The sequence below is a fragment of the Phoenix dactylifera genome, chromosome 9 (assembly GCF_051530095.1).
Source record: "Phoenix dactylifera cultivar Ajwa chromosome 9, Ajwa_hap1_PhDact_Kaust_v1.1, whole genome shotgun sequence".
Classification (NCBI taxonomy): domain Eukaryota; kingdom Viridiplantae; phylum Streptophyta; class Magnoliopsida; order Arecales; family Arecaceae; genus Phoenix; species Phoenix dactylifera.
In genome coordinates this window covers 21,102,081-21,114,713 of record NC_143198.1, presented here as the reverse complement: position 1 = coordinate 21,114,713, position 12,633 = coordinate 21,102,081, and the positions used below count along the sequence as shown (strand labels likewise).

Genomic DNA, 12,633 nt, shown 5'->3' with positions numbered 1-12,633 from the left:
TGGAAAGGAGGTTTTGGGTGTGCCCTAATTTTAATGTAAGAAAATTGGTTAAGTTCATTTTCTGTGGCTGTGGGAAAATAAAGGAGATTCAAGACATAATTATTTTTGTTACAGGTTGATGGACGTTGCAACTACTTCAATAGTTGGATCCAGAGTAGGGTGGACATACACTCAAGATAATTAGCAAATTGCGGGAAAGAATTGAGAAGTTGGAGCATGAGAAAGAACTTCAGATTGAAAAGGAAAGTGTAGAATGAGAAAAATTTCTGCCTGAAATTCATCTTGCTGAGCTAAAATGTAATCTGTCTTGAAGAAACGAAGCGAGAGAGAGAGAGAGGAAAATGTATTCGATTTGTAGCCTTATCTTGGATGATCACAATTATTGTGATTTTCTTAGCATATAAGCCTAATGCATCTGTTTCTCAACCTTACTTACCATGAGAATGTATTGACTTATTGTGAAACCTGTTAATGACAATGGATTTGTTGCTGGTGTTTAAATTGTAATCTTGTTCTTCCTATATTGTAATTAGACTGATGTCTATTTATAAAGTCAGCTTGTTACAAAGCCAATTTATTACAGAGCCAGTCTGTTACAAAGCCAATTTATTGCAAAGCCAGTCTGTTAACGAAGCCAATTTATTTACAAGTCATCTATAACACAAAGCATATAAATCCATGTTGAGACAATCTGTTCCAAAGGACAAAAACAACAATCCATGTTGAGGCTAAAAGGGCATATAAACACCCTTTCATTGTTGGATTGATGCTTAAAAGGCAATCTGTTAACTGAATATCTATCATTACAAGCCCCAGCTGATTGAAAATAGCTTTCAAGACCTACTAATTAGTTCAAGGCATTACAGTTTGCTGATTGTAAATAGCTTGCTGTTCAATCTAGCTACCATTACTCAGTTCCATACATGAAAATCAATCCAGCTAACGGCTACATATAAGAATCACTTTACACATCTACTAATAGAACCAATATGCTTTTATTTCTGCTTTCACTAAACAAACTCAGTTCAATGGATGAACAGACTCATATCTGTTAACCTAAACAAATACAGTTCCAATACAATCAATTCAATGCACATTTTTCTTTGTTTATCACAAAATAAAGTGACGCCTATTACATTGTGTATCACATTTACAGTCATATGACACACTGTATCCATACATGAACAAACTCATTTCTGCTTTCTTTGAACCAATATGCATTGAATTTTTCAATAGACAGAGAAATATTCAGATCTATACACGCCACTAATTGTTCAAGACATCTATTCACAAGACATTAGAAGGAATAACATTATGTTCAGATCCATAAATGGAAATGATAATATTTACATTCACAAGACATTTAGATTATGTTCAGAACTTTTAGAACCTCTCAATCACAATCAGAACCATGTTCAAAACTCAATTGCAATCAAAAGATATTTAGAACCCCTAGCAATCTCTTAGACCATGTTTAGAACCCCTAGCAACCTCTCAACAGTAACAATCACTGTCTTCTTTCAGAACCATGTGCAGTGAAGTCTTGAGTTGGTACAGTGTTGTCTTGACTTGATAGGATGTCTGGGTGACCCCCTGGTGTTGACTTGGTGCAATACTATTTCTCATGTGACCACCACTTCTAAAAAAAGGTTGGATCTCCTTTCGATCTCAAGTTCCTACAAAACAAAGTGAAAGCTTGTTTGTGATTGTTTAATAATTAACAAGCTGATACATAATGTTTAGCTCCCACCTAATACACAATGCCAAACCAGCTACTATTTTCAACATACATGGGACCAGAATTGTTAGTACTTCCACCTATTACCTGCCACATGACACATTTGCATAAATACAAATAAATAACAGGATACATAACAAATAAACGTCTTATAAATCACAAATAAAGAACATAACCTCTGACATACATCTACATCCCTTTCTTTTCTCTTCTTGCTCTTTCAATTTTTTAGGTCAAGTCTTCTTCGCTTCTTTCAGGTCTTGTAACTTTGCCTAGACTGCATACAATTTGAGCACCTCAGAGAATGATACCTCAGTCTAACCCCAGCCTATATTTTTGTAATACCCTGGAAAAAAAAAGGCTCGTGGGCCGAATGGGCCAGGCCCAAACTTGACCCGTGCTTGGCACGGGGGCAATCAGGGCGGAAGACCCCGGCTGGGGTCTTCTTTCTCCCCGATTCCGACGGAGGAGGGATTCCTGAGGGATCTCCGAGTTCGATTCGAACTCGGAGATCTTGCCTATATAAATCTCCTCCCTCTCCTCTGATTTTCGCCCCTTGAGCCGCCGAAAGTCGCCGCCGGTCCCAAGCTTTTCCTCTCCGAGTTCTCCCCTCTGATTCATCATCGGAAACGTCGCTGGAACGTCGCCGGATTGAGGTGAGCGTCGCTTTCCTTCTTCTTCTTCTTTTTCTATGTCTATACATTGTCCTTTCTTGGGTTTGAGCCGGCTGGTCACCTGGATTCATCCAAAAATAGAGTACTCTGCTTGGCCCCTTTTCTTCCTTGTTCCACCGCCACCGGCTGCCGGGTTTGGCTGGGTTTTGCGGCCGTCGAGGACCCCTAAGATTGGGTGGCAGCTAGTCAGCGGGCCGGCCAAGATCTAGACCAACTTGCCGTGGATCATCCTCCATCTTTTTGGGTTCTTCATCTCTTTTTTTTTCTTGTGCCGGCCGACCACCATCGCCGGTGGTGCCGCAGTTGATGGTCGTCACTAACCGGCCGTCGTCGCCGAGGATGGGCACCTTGGTGGCTGTGCCACCCTGATCCGAGAAAAGAGGGAGATGGATCGGTTCCCCCTATTTTGAGGAGGAAGAGTTTTCTCTCTCCTCTCTCCTCTCTCCTCTCTCCTAGGTTCTCTTTCTTGTTATTAGTTCCTCTCTTTCTAGACTTTCTCTCTACTTGGATTATTTCTCTCTCTAGTTTCTCTCTTTTCTAGTTGAGGTTTTCTTTCTCTAGCTTGATCCAGAGAGATCATGGCTAGAGGATAGCTAGATAGTCCTGGGGTGTTAGATACTAGTGGACCCTTTAGATGATTAATAGAGGGTTCTGGGTTGTAGGATACCTCAGATATATTTTGATGTTGATTTGGTTCTGTAGGGGAGCAATCTTTTGGACAAAGGGTCGTTGAGTAGGGTTTCATGTACTCCGATTCGTAGATCGCGGTGTAGGTAGGTGATTGGTCTGTCTCGTTGTCAGCAAAGAGGTAAGAATCCTTGTACGCCAATCCTGCATGATATAAATATTTTTGCACCATATATATTGATATGCTATAATCCAGACAAAGCAAAAATAGTTTTATATTAAATTATATTTTGATCGTGTTGGCTTGTGATTGGTATTATGATGAATGCATGTATGTGTATAATCTGTACCTGCATAATTGAATTTATGGATGTGGTGGTATGGACTAACCATGTTATATTGATTGCCCTATCACGGGCCGAAAACGTGACCATGGTTAGTCTAGGTCGGAAATAAAGTGCAAAAAGGGATTGATGTGTGTTTGCGAATTGATTAAATGAACAGAAACTTTGGGCTTATCTCGTTATTATTGATTGCCCCATCACAGGCTGGAAATGTGATATTATTGATTGCCCTGTCATAGGCTGGAAATGTGATACTATCGATTGCCCCGTCACAGGCTGGAAATGTGATACTATCGATTACCCCGTCACGGGTCGAAAATGTGACCGGGATGTAGCCCAAAGTCGAAAAGATAATTGATCCGGATCAAGTTAATAGAGAATGAAAAGAAAAAGCATTGAAAACATTAATTGAAGATTTTGAGATATCGTATGACGTATCACACTTGAGTGGCTAGATTTTTGTTGACATTTGACTTGCATATTTATACTGATTATTCGAGCTTTTGATAACCGGTATATGATTTTATGATATGTGCATTGATTTGTCGTGGTTTTCAAAATTCATATTATTATTGTGTTGGTATGGATGTGTAGGGATTCTTACTGGGCTGTAAAGCTCACCCCCTCTTCTTTTTCTTTACCAGAGTTGCAGGATGCATAGATTTTGATGGGATGGGCGCAGAGTGCAAATATCAGAGTCATTAGCTAGTAGTTTGTTTATCCTTCTTTGATGTCGATGAACATTTGAAAGCTTTTGTAAATGAACTAAATTAATTATCTGGACATGTCGGATTTGTCTATTTGAATTACTAAATTAGTTATGGATTTGTTAGATTTTTGTTAATCATAGGCCTTGCATGATCTTTAGGGCACTGCTCTAGGGCTCATGCGGCCGGTCGCGTACCGGACCCGGGTTGTGGGTTCGGGGCATGATAGAGTGGTATCAGAGCCAGGTTAAGGTATTCTAAGGTTTAGGTTCAGGTGAGTGTGAGTAGGAAATTATGATAGAAAAACTATCAGAGATTTGGTTTATAATCACTTGAGATTGTAACAAGAATAATATTATAATCTAAGGTTTAAGACCACCAGGGACTGGCCTTAGTGGCATCAGAGTTTGAGGTTTAAGATCATTGAAAATTGTAACAAATTGAAATCTGAGCATATGTTTAAGATCATTAGGGATCGTGACAGAAATATATCATAGCTTAAGGCTATGATCACTTGGGACATGACAATTAAATTCAGTGCTTAAGGTGTAAGATCACTGGGCATTGTGATAAAATGTATGCATCGGGTTTGGTTTTCGATAAGTGTGGAAGGAAAGTATAAATTGTCTTTGATCATGAAAAAAGAGGTTTGACCTAAGATAAGTGTAGGAAGGTTAACAATGGCATACCGGTTATACCATGTTCAGATATTATTTAAATGACTTGGAAGTTCAAACTTGATATGGGTTGTGATATGATCGTACTTTGGTTTTGCTACTAATTATTAGAGTGTGATTTATACATACATCTTCCGTATTATTGGAGTGGGCTAAGAAAGATTTTTCGTAGTATTAGTGCATAATGTTTTTCGAGATTAAATCTGTATGGGGATTATATTTGGAATCGACATGTTTGAATATTGTAAATTGGCGTATTTCAATTAGTGGATTAAATTCTTAAGGCCATATAGTATGCAAATTGGTGGAGTATTCTAATTATTTGAATTTGTATATTTGGATTGGGCTACTGAATTTTTCTTATAATTGTTGGAGACTATTGGATGTGTTAACTTGAACTCAAGTCTAGGTTTATGATCTAACCAGAAATCTTTGTCATTGTAAAATACAATATTAAGTAGAGATTTCGGTTTTGAGATGCTTATGTGAGTTATTATGTGTAGCATTGATCATAGACATTAAGGATTTTGGTGAAGAAGGATTTGGAGGTTGATAGAGTTAATTCCTAATGATATTGGCTCAACAGTTCTAACCCATTGAATTTGAAGTAAATTCTATTGGAAGGAAAATCAATGTAGATTTTCTAATTAAATTGCTAAGGGAATGCAAGAATTACCCCCTTTAAATTAAACCTAGATATTTTGGATTCTAAGAAGGTTGTGGAGATCACGTAGTGACCTTAAACTTGACTAAAGGATTGGAGGTTAGTTATGGTAAGTATACTCTATATAAATCGAGGACAAAAGGATTTAGAGGTTTTGCTCTAGTTCTACTTGAAAATTTAAAATTTGGATTTTCTTAGTCTCGATGCAAAGTGATACTTTGGTCAGAAATCATTTTGTGACTTTAGAGAATTTGATGAGTTAGATCAGAGTGCGCAGCGGAGTGTAGTGGTTGATTTATTTTGAAACCAATTAGAAAAAAAAAATAATACCTTGATCTGAAAGGTATTATTATGGAAGACTTGAGTTAGTTTTCTAGTAGAGGGGAATGTCGTTGATTCTTTGCCTACTGGAAGTAGTTATGGGCTCTCCTATTTTTGATAGTTCTAAGAAGAATTTTGGGACATCTCAAATTTAGCGTTAATGGATTGATAGCTCTGTGATTAAGCTTGGGCCTGGAATGATTTAACATAGTTCTTCGACTCCTAGCTCTGACATTGTTAATATACCTATTTGAACAGGTTTGCGGTTTTTCTAGGACAAAGGTTGATCATTTAATCACAGGCAAAGTTAAGAAAAGAAAAATGATTATAGAATATTAAGAGCATTTGATACTAAAGATTTCTCCTATTTCAGTTAAGCCAATTATGATCTCTATGTAGAATCAAGAGAAATTAATTTCTTTGGGATATAATTATGGCATTTTAATTCAAGGTTGGGAGTTTGGAATTCTTTTGAAGGAGATCAAAAGAACTTACTACGTATGGTAAATAGAAAGGATCAAGTTTTGAGATGCTGTGATTTTTGTATGTCAAAATCTTGTGAGTAGGTACTCCGAGAGGGAGACTATTTGAGATCTCAGGGATGATATGATGGATGTATATTTTTAAAGTTTGAGACTTTAAGTAAGTTAATTTCGAGGACGAAATTTTTTTAAGGAGCAGTATGTAATACCCCGGAAAAAAAAGGATCGTGGGCCGGCCCGAATGGGCCAGGCCCAAACTTGGCCCGTGCTTGGCACGGGGGCAATCAGGGCGGAAGACCCCGGCTAGGGTCTTCTTCCTCCCCGATTCCGATGGAGGAGGGATTCCTGAGGGATCTCCGAGTTCGATTCGAACTCGGAGATCTTGCCTATATAAATCCCCTCCCTCTACTCTGATTTTCGCCCCTTGAACCGCCGAAAGTCGCCACCGGTCCCAAGCTTTTCCTCTCCGAGTTCTCCCCTCTGATTCGTCACCGAAAACTTCGCTGGAACGTCGCCGGATTGAGGTGAGCGTCGCTTTCCTTCCTCTTCTTCTTTTCTATGTATATACATTGTCCTTTCTTGGGTTTGAGCCGGCTGGTCACCTGGATTCATCCAAAAATAGAGTACTCTGCTTGGCTCCTTTTCTTCCTTGTTCCACCGCCACCGGCTGCCGGGTTTGGCTGGGTTTTGCGGCTGTCGAGGACCCCTAAGATTGGGTGGCAGCTACTCAGCGGGCCGGCCAAGATCTAGACCGACTTGCTGTAGATCATCCTCCATCTTTTTGGGTTCTTCATCTCTTTTTTTTCTTGTGCCGGCCGACCACCGTCGTCGGTGGTGCCGCAGTTGATGGCCGTCACTGGCCGGCCGTCGTCGCCGAGGATGGGCACCTTGGTGGCTGTGCCACCCTGATCCGAGAAGAGAGGAAGATGGATTGGTTCCCCTTGTTTTGAGGAGGAAGAGTTTTCTCTCTCCTCTCTCCTCTCTCCTAGGTTCTCTCTCTTGTTTATTAGTTCCTCTCTCTAGACTTTCTCTCTACTTGGATTATTTCTCTCTCTAGTTTCTCTATCTTCTAGTTGAGGTTTTCTTTCTCTAGCTTGATCCAGAGAGATCATGGCTAGAGGATAGCTGGATAGTCCTGGGGTGTTAGATACTAGTGGACCCTTTAGATGATCAATAGAGGGTTCTGGGTTGTAGGATACCTCGGATATATTTTGATGTTGATTTGGTTCTGTAGGGGAGCAATCTTTTGGACAAAGGGTCGTTGAGTAGGGTTTTATGTACTCCGATTCGTAGATCGCGATGTAGGCAAATGATTGGTCTGTCTCGTTGTCAGCAAAGAGGTAAGAATCCTTGTACGCCAATCCTGCATGATATAAATATTTTTGCACCATATATGTTGATATGCTATGATCCAGACAAAGCAAAAATAGTTTTATATTAAATTATATTTTGATCGTGTTGGCTTGTGATTGGTATTATGATGGATGCATGGATGTGTATAATCTATACCTGCATAATTGGATTTATGGATGTGGTGGTATGGACTAACCATGTTATATTGATTGCCCTGTCACGGGCCGAAAACATGACCATGGTTAGTCTAGATCGGAAATAAAGTGGAAAAAGGGATTGATGTGTGTTTGCGAATTGATTAAATGAACAGGAACTTTGGGCTTATCTCGTTATTATTGATTGCTCCATCACAGGCTGGAAATGTGATATTATTGATTGCCCCATCACAGGCTGGAAATGTGATACTATCGATTGCCCCGTCACAGGCTGGAATGTGATACTATCGATTGCCCCATCACAGGCTGGAAATGTGATACTATCGATTGCCCCGTCACGGGCCGGAAACGTGACCGGGATGTAGCCCAAAGTCGGAAAGATAATTGATCTGGATCAAGTTAATAGAGAATGGAAAGAAAAAGCATTGAAAACATTCATTGAAGATTTTGAGATATCGTATGACGTATCACACTTGAGTGGCTAGATTTTTGTTGACATTTGACTTGCATATTTATACGGATTATTCGAGCTTTTGATAACCGGTATATGATTTTATGATATGTGCATTGATTTGTCGTGGTTTTCAAAATTCATATTATTATTGTGTTGGTATGGATGTGTAGGGATTCTTACTGGGCTGTAAAGCTCACCTCCTCTTCTTCTTTTTCTTTACCAGAGTTGCAGGATGCATAGATTTTGATGGAATGGGCGCAGAGTGCAAATATCAGAGTCATTAGCTAGTAGTTTGTTTATCCTTCTTTGATGTCGATGAACATTTGAAAGCTTTTGTAAATGAACAAATTGATTATCTGGACATGTCGGATTTGTCTATTTGAATTACTAAATTAGTTGTGGATTTGTTGGATTTTTGTTAATCATAGGCCTTGCATGATCTTTAGGGCACTGCTCTAGGGCTCATGCGGCCGGTCGTGTACCGGACCCGGGTGCTGGGTTCGGGGCGTGACAATTTTAGGCTCTCTAGGACCTCTCTTTCTACTCTTTTTAGGCCATCTGGGTTGCTTCTTTACTGTAGGACGATCAAGAGGTTCAAAATTTGTTTTCACCTATTATTCCGCACTAGGAATAGGATATATCATAGGCTCATAAGACTTTATATAGTCCTCCTTCCTATAATAATAGCTAATGTGCATCTCAAGCTGCTGCTTTGATGCATATATTGCAGCAATTGTATGCTTACAATGGATTCCAGTGAGTTCCCACATGCAACAACCACAAGACCAATTGTTTAAGTCGACGCAAAAAAAAACCTATTGCCACAACTCACTTGGTACACCAAATTTTCAGTATATGTAGGCAAACATATAATTTAGGCTGTTTTCTCCTCTTCAAGCCTCTTCTGTGCACTTGGAGTGATTTTCCATTAAATGTTCTTACTCCCATCTCTTTTCATTTGAAACCTCTGCCTAAGGACGGTTTTAATCTACTTTACCACTGTGAGGATTGGCTTTTCCCTTGCCTCCAATATATAAGAATTAAAATACTCTCATAGGTGTCAGTGTGTACAGTGTACAGCTGTGTGTGTGTTGGTGTGGTTGTGTATATAGTTTCCTTATATAGTGTATATCCATAGATAGGCAACAGCTGTATATAGTTTCCTTGTTTAGGGAGATTTTGATTGATAGAAGATTGAAAGTAGGCTGTAATTAAGGAAAGGATTTTCTATTTAATGAGAGGAACCCTCCATTGAGAGGTATTCAGATCATTTGACATGGTATCAGAGCCTCCCCTCTAATCCTAAGGATTTCTCGGTCTCAATCTCTCGGTAAAGCCCTCGGGCTCTTGAATTTTGTTCTACTTTCTGGTCAGCTTTGATTCTAGTGGCTGTGCTAGCCAATCTCGGCTATTCTGGAGGTTGAAGTTCTCGGCAGTTTGGAGTATTCTCGGCAGCAAGATCTCTTGGAGATTCTCAGAACTGGTCTGCAGAAGCAAGTTTCGGCTTGACCTGGTTATTAAGATATGAATTCTTCTTCTCTTGAAATGCTTCGGGTTTTCTCAGGTCAATATTTTCTTTTGAAACTTTTCAGCCCTTTTCTTCCATTTTGCTTTATAATGTCCGGAGAAAATTCTATTGTTCGTTTTAATGGAAAAAATTACTCCACACTCAATTCAAGATGTTTGTGAAGGGAAAGGAATTGTAGAGTCATTTAGATGACTCATCTAAAGGCTCCCACTGAGTCAAAGGAGCTTGACCAATGGGAGAGCAAGGATGCACGAATTGTGTCTTGGTTGCTGGGTTCAATTGAGCCACATATGGTGAATAATCTTCAATCATTCACTACCGCTAAGGAGATGTGGGATTATCTCAGGCGTGTTTATAATCAAAATAATAATGCCCGGAGGTTTCAGTTGGAGTTAGAAATTGCTAACTACAGTCAAGGTGATCTCTCTATTGAACAATTCTATGCTGGATTCCTTAATTTGTGGAGCGAATATTCTGGGATAGTTCATTCTAAGGTTCCCAAGAAAGCACTAGCAGCACTACAAGTAGTCCATGCTGAGAGTCAAAAAGATCAATTCTTGATGAAGCTAAGACCAGAATTTGAGATTGCATGGGCTGGTTTGCTAAATCGCAATCCTGTTCCATCTTTGGATGTATGCTTGGGAGAATTATTAGGAGAAGGGCAGCGTCTAGCCACACAGCTTGGGATGACACAAGCAACACCGACTTCTGAGATGGTTAACGTGGCATATGCCGCTCAAGGAAGAGGAAAATTCAAGTCACAGACACAGTGCTACAGTTGTAAGGAGTTTGGGCATATTGCAAAGAATTGCAGCAAGAAGTTCTGCAATTATTGCAAAAAGGAGGGGCATATCATTAAGGACTGCAGTGTGCGGCCTCAGAATCGACAGGCTCAACCTTCCACGCTGCTGTCCAGCCTTTGTCAGCTGCTGTCCAGTCCGTCCCTGCTAGTGACCAGCCATCTATAAGCAGTCATTCACCTACTCTCACACCCGAGATGGTACAACAGATGATTGTGTCCACTTTCTCTGCCCTTGGACTGCAAGGTAAGGGAAAACTACTCACCTCTCCTTGGTTGATTGACTCTGCTGCTTCGAATCATATGACTGGTATAGTATGGCCGCCTTACATGACGTTTGTAAATATGAAGGTAAGCAGCATATTCAGATAGCCAATGGCAGTACTCTTCCAATCACTGCAGTTGGAAATCTGGGGCCTTCCTTTAGCAATGTATTTGTGTCACCGGATTTATCTACGAATTTGATTTCTGTTGGACAATTGGTAGAAGAATAATTGTGACATTTGCTTTGGTCGTGGTGGTTGTCTTGTGCAGGATCAAGTGTCAGGAAAGGTGATCGCGAAGGGGTCTAAAGTGGGACGTCTATTTCCCCTCCAGTTTTCTATTCCTAGTACTGTTTCTTTAGCTTGTACTGCTGTAGCTAATGATAGTAATGTCTGGCATAAGAAATTGGGACATCCCAATTCTGTTGTTTTGACTCATCTTATGAAACATGGTTATTTGGGTAAACTTGGTAAGAGCAAAGCTTTACCTTTTCCTCTGCATGGTAGTCGTGCTTCCACATGTTTTGAGATTATTCATACTGATGTGTGGGGTGTGAGTCCGGTCATTTCACATGCTCAGTACAAGTATTTCGTGACATTCATTGATGACTATAGTCGTTTCACTTGGGTATATTTTCTTCGCTCTGAAGCTGAAGTATTTTCTACTTTTCAAGCTTTCGTTGCTTTTGTTGAGACACAATTTTCTACTTGTATCAAGATCTTACACTCGGGGGGGGGGGGGGGGGGGGGGGGGGGATATATGTCCAATGACTTTCAGGCTTATCTAAAAATGAAGGGTATACTTTCCCAACATTCTTGTTCTTACACTTCCCAACAGAATGGGGTAGCAGAGTGTAAGAATCGTCATTTTTTGGATGTTGTACCTTGTTGATTGAATCTTCTGTGCCTACTAAATTTTGGGTAGAAGCCTTGTCTACGGCTGTTTATTTGATTAATCGTTTGCCCTTACAGATTTTACACTATGATTCTCCGTATTCTTGTTTGTTTGGTGTTGCTCCCGAGTATCACTCTCTCAACACATTTGGTTGTGTTTGTTTTGTTCGCTTGCCACCCACTGAACGTCCTAAGCTTGCTGCTCAAGCTGCTCGGTGTGCATTTCTAGGGTACAGTAATGCACATAAAGGGTTTGTGTGTTATGATGCGGCTGCTAACAAGCTTTGTGTCTCTCGAAATGTGGTTTTCTTTGAAAACCAATATTTCTTTCAGTCTCGTGTCACTCATGATTCCACTTCCGTTAAGCTAGGGGTTGTGTATCAGAGACGTCGCCCACTATCCCTAATGCCTCTTCCTGACACTGAACCAACGCCTGATCCAGTCGCGCCTGAACCTCGACGGTCAACTCGTGTCACTCGCCCTCCAGATAGGTATGGTTTCTCTCATACAACGCTTCAGGCAACTCTGGATACTACTTTTGTGGCTTCGTCTTACTCTCAGGCTTCTACTCAAGCATGTTCGCAGCGAGCTATGCAAGAAGAGCTTTAGGCTCTTCATGTAACAACCCAGGACCTCACCCAAAATGGCTAGCCGGAAGGTACTATTTGGGTTCCTTGATCCTGTATAAATATCCAGGATCTACCCAGCGAATAACCGATGTGGGACTAAACACACGCCCGCACGGGTCCTCACATACTCTCCCCGTTCAAGCCCTGACGTCCTCGTCAGGCTAAGGATTCAAATCTATTCAAATCTAATCACAAACATCACGATTGGCTCGTGATCAACCCCAATAGATCCGTGCTGCAGTGTCCCCTAGTCCACATAAGTTATGGGCCGGATTCGCTCTGATACCATTTGTAACAACCCAGGACCTCACCCAAAATGGCTAG

General features: G+C 40.5%; 1 long non-coding RNA gene across 1 annotated transcript; it reads right to left on the bottom strand.

Moving 5' to 3' along the window:
- Positions 1-1,371: 1,371 nt before the first annotated feature.
- Positions 1,372-10,634, bottom strand: LOC148702510 (uncharacterized). The gene is made up of 2 exons (XR_016396454.1): positions 1,926-10,634; positions 1,372-1,825 (listed from the first exon to the last, which is right to left on the bottom strand). It is a non-coding gene; the product is annotated as an uncharacterized LOC148702510 (long non-coding RNA).
- Positions 10,635-12,633: the final 1,999 nt, after the last annotated feature.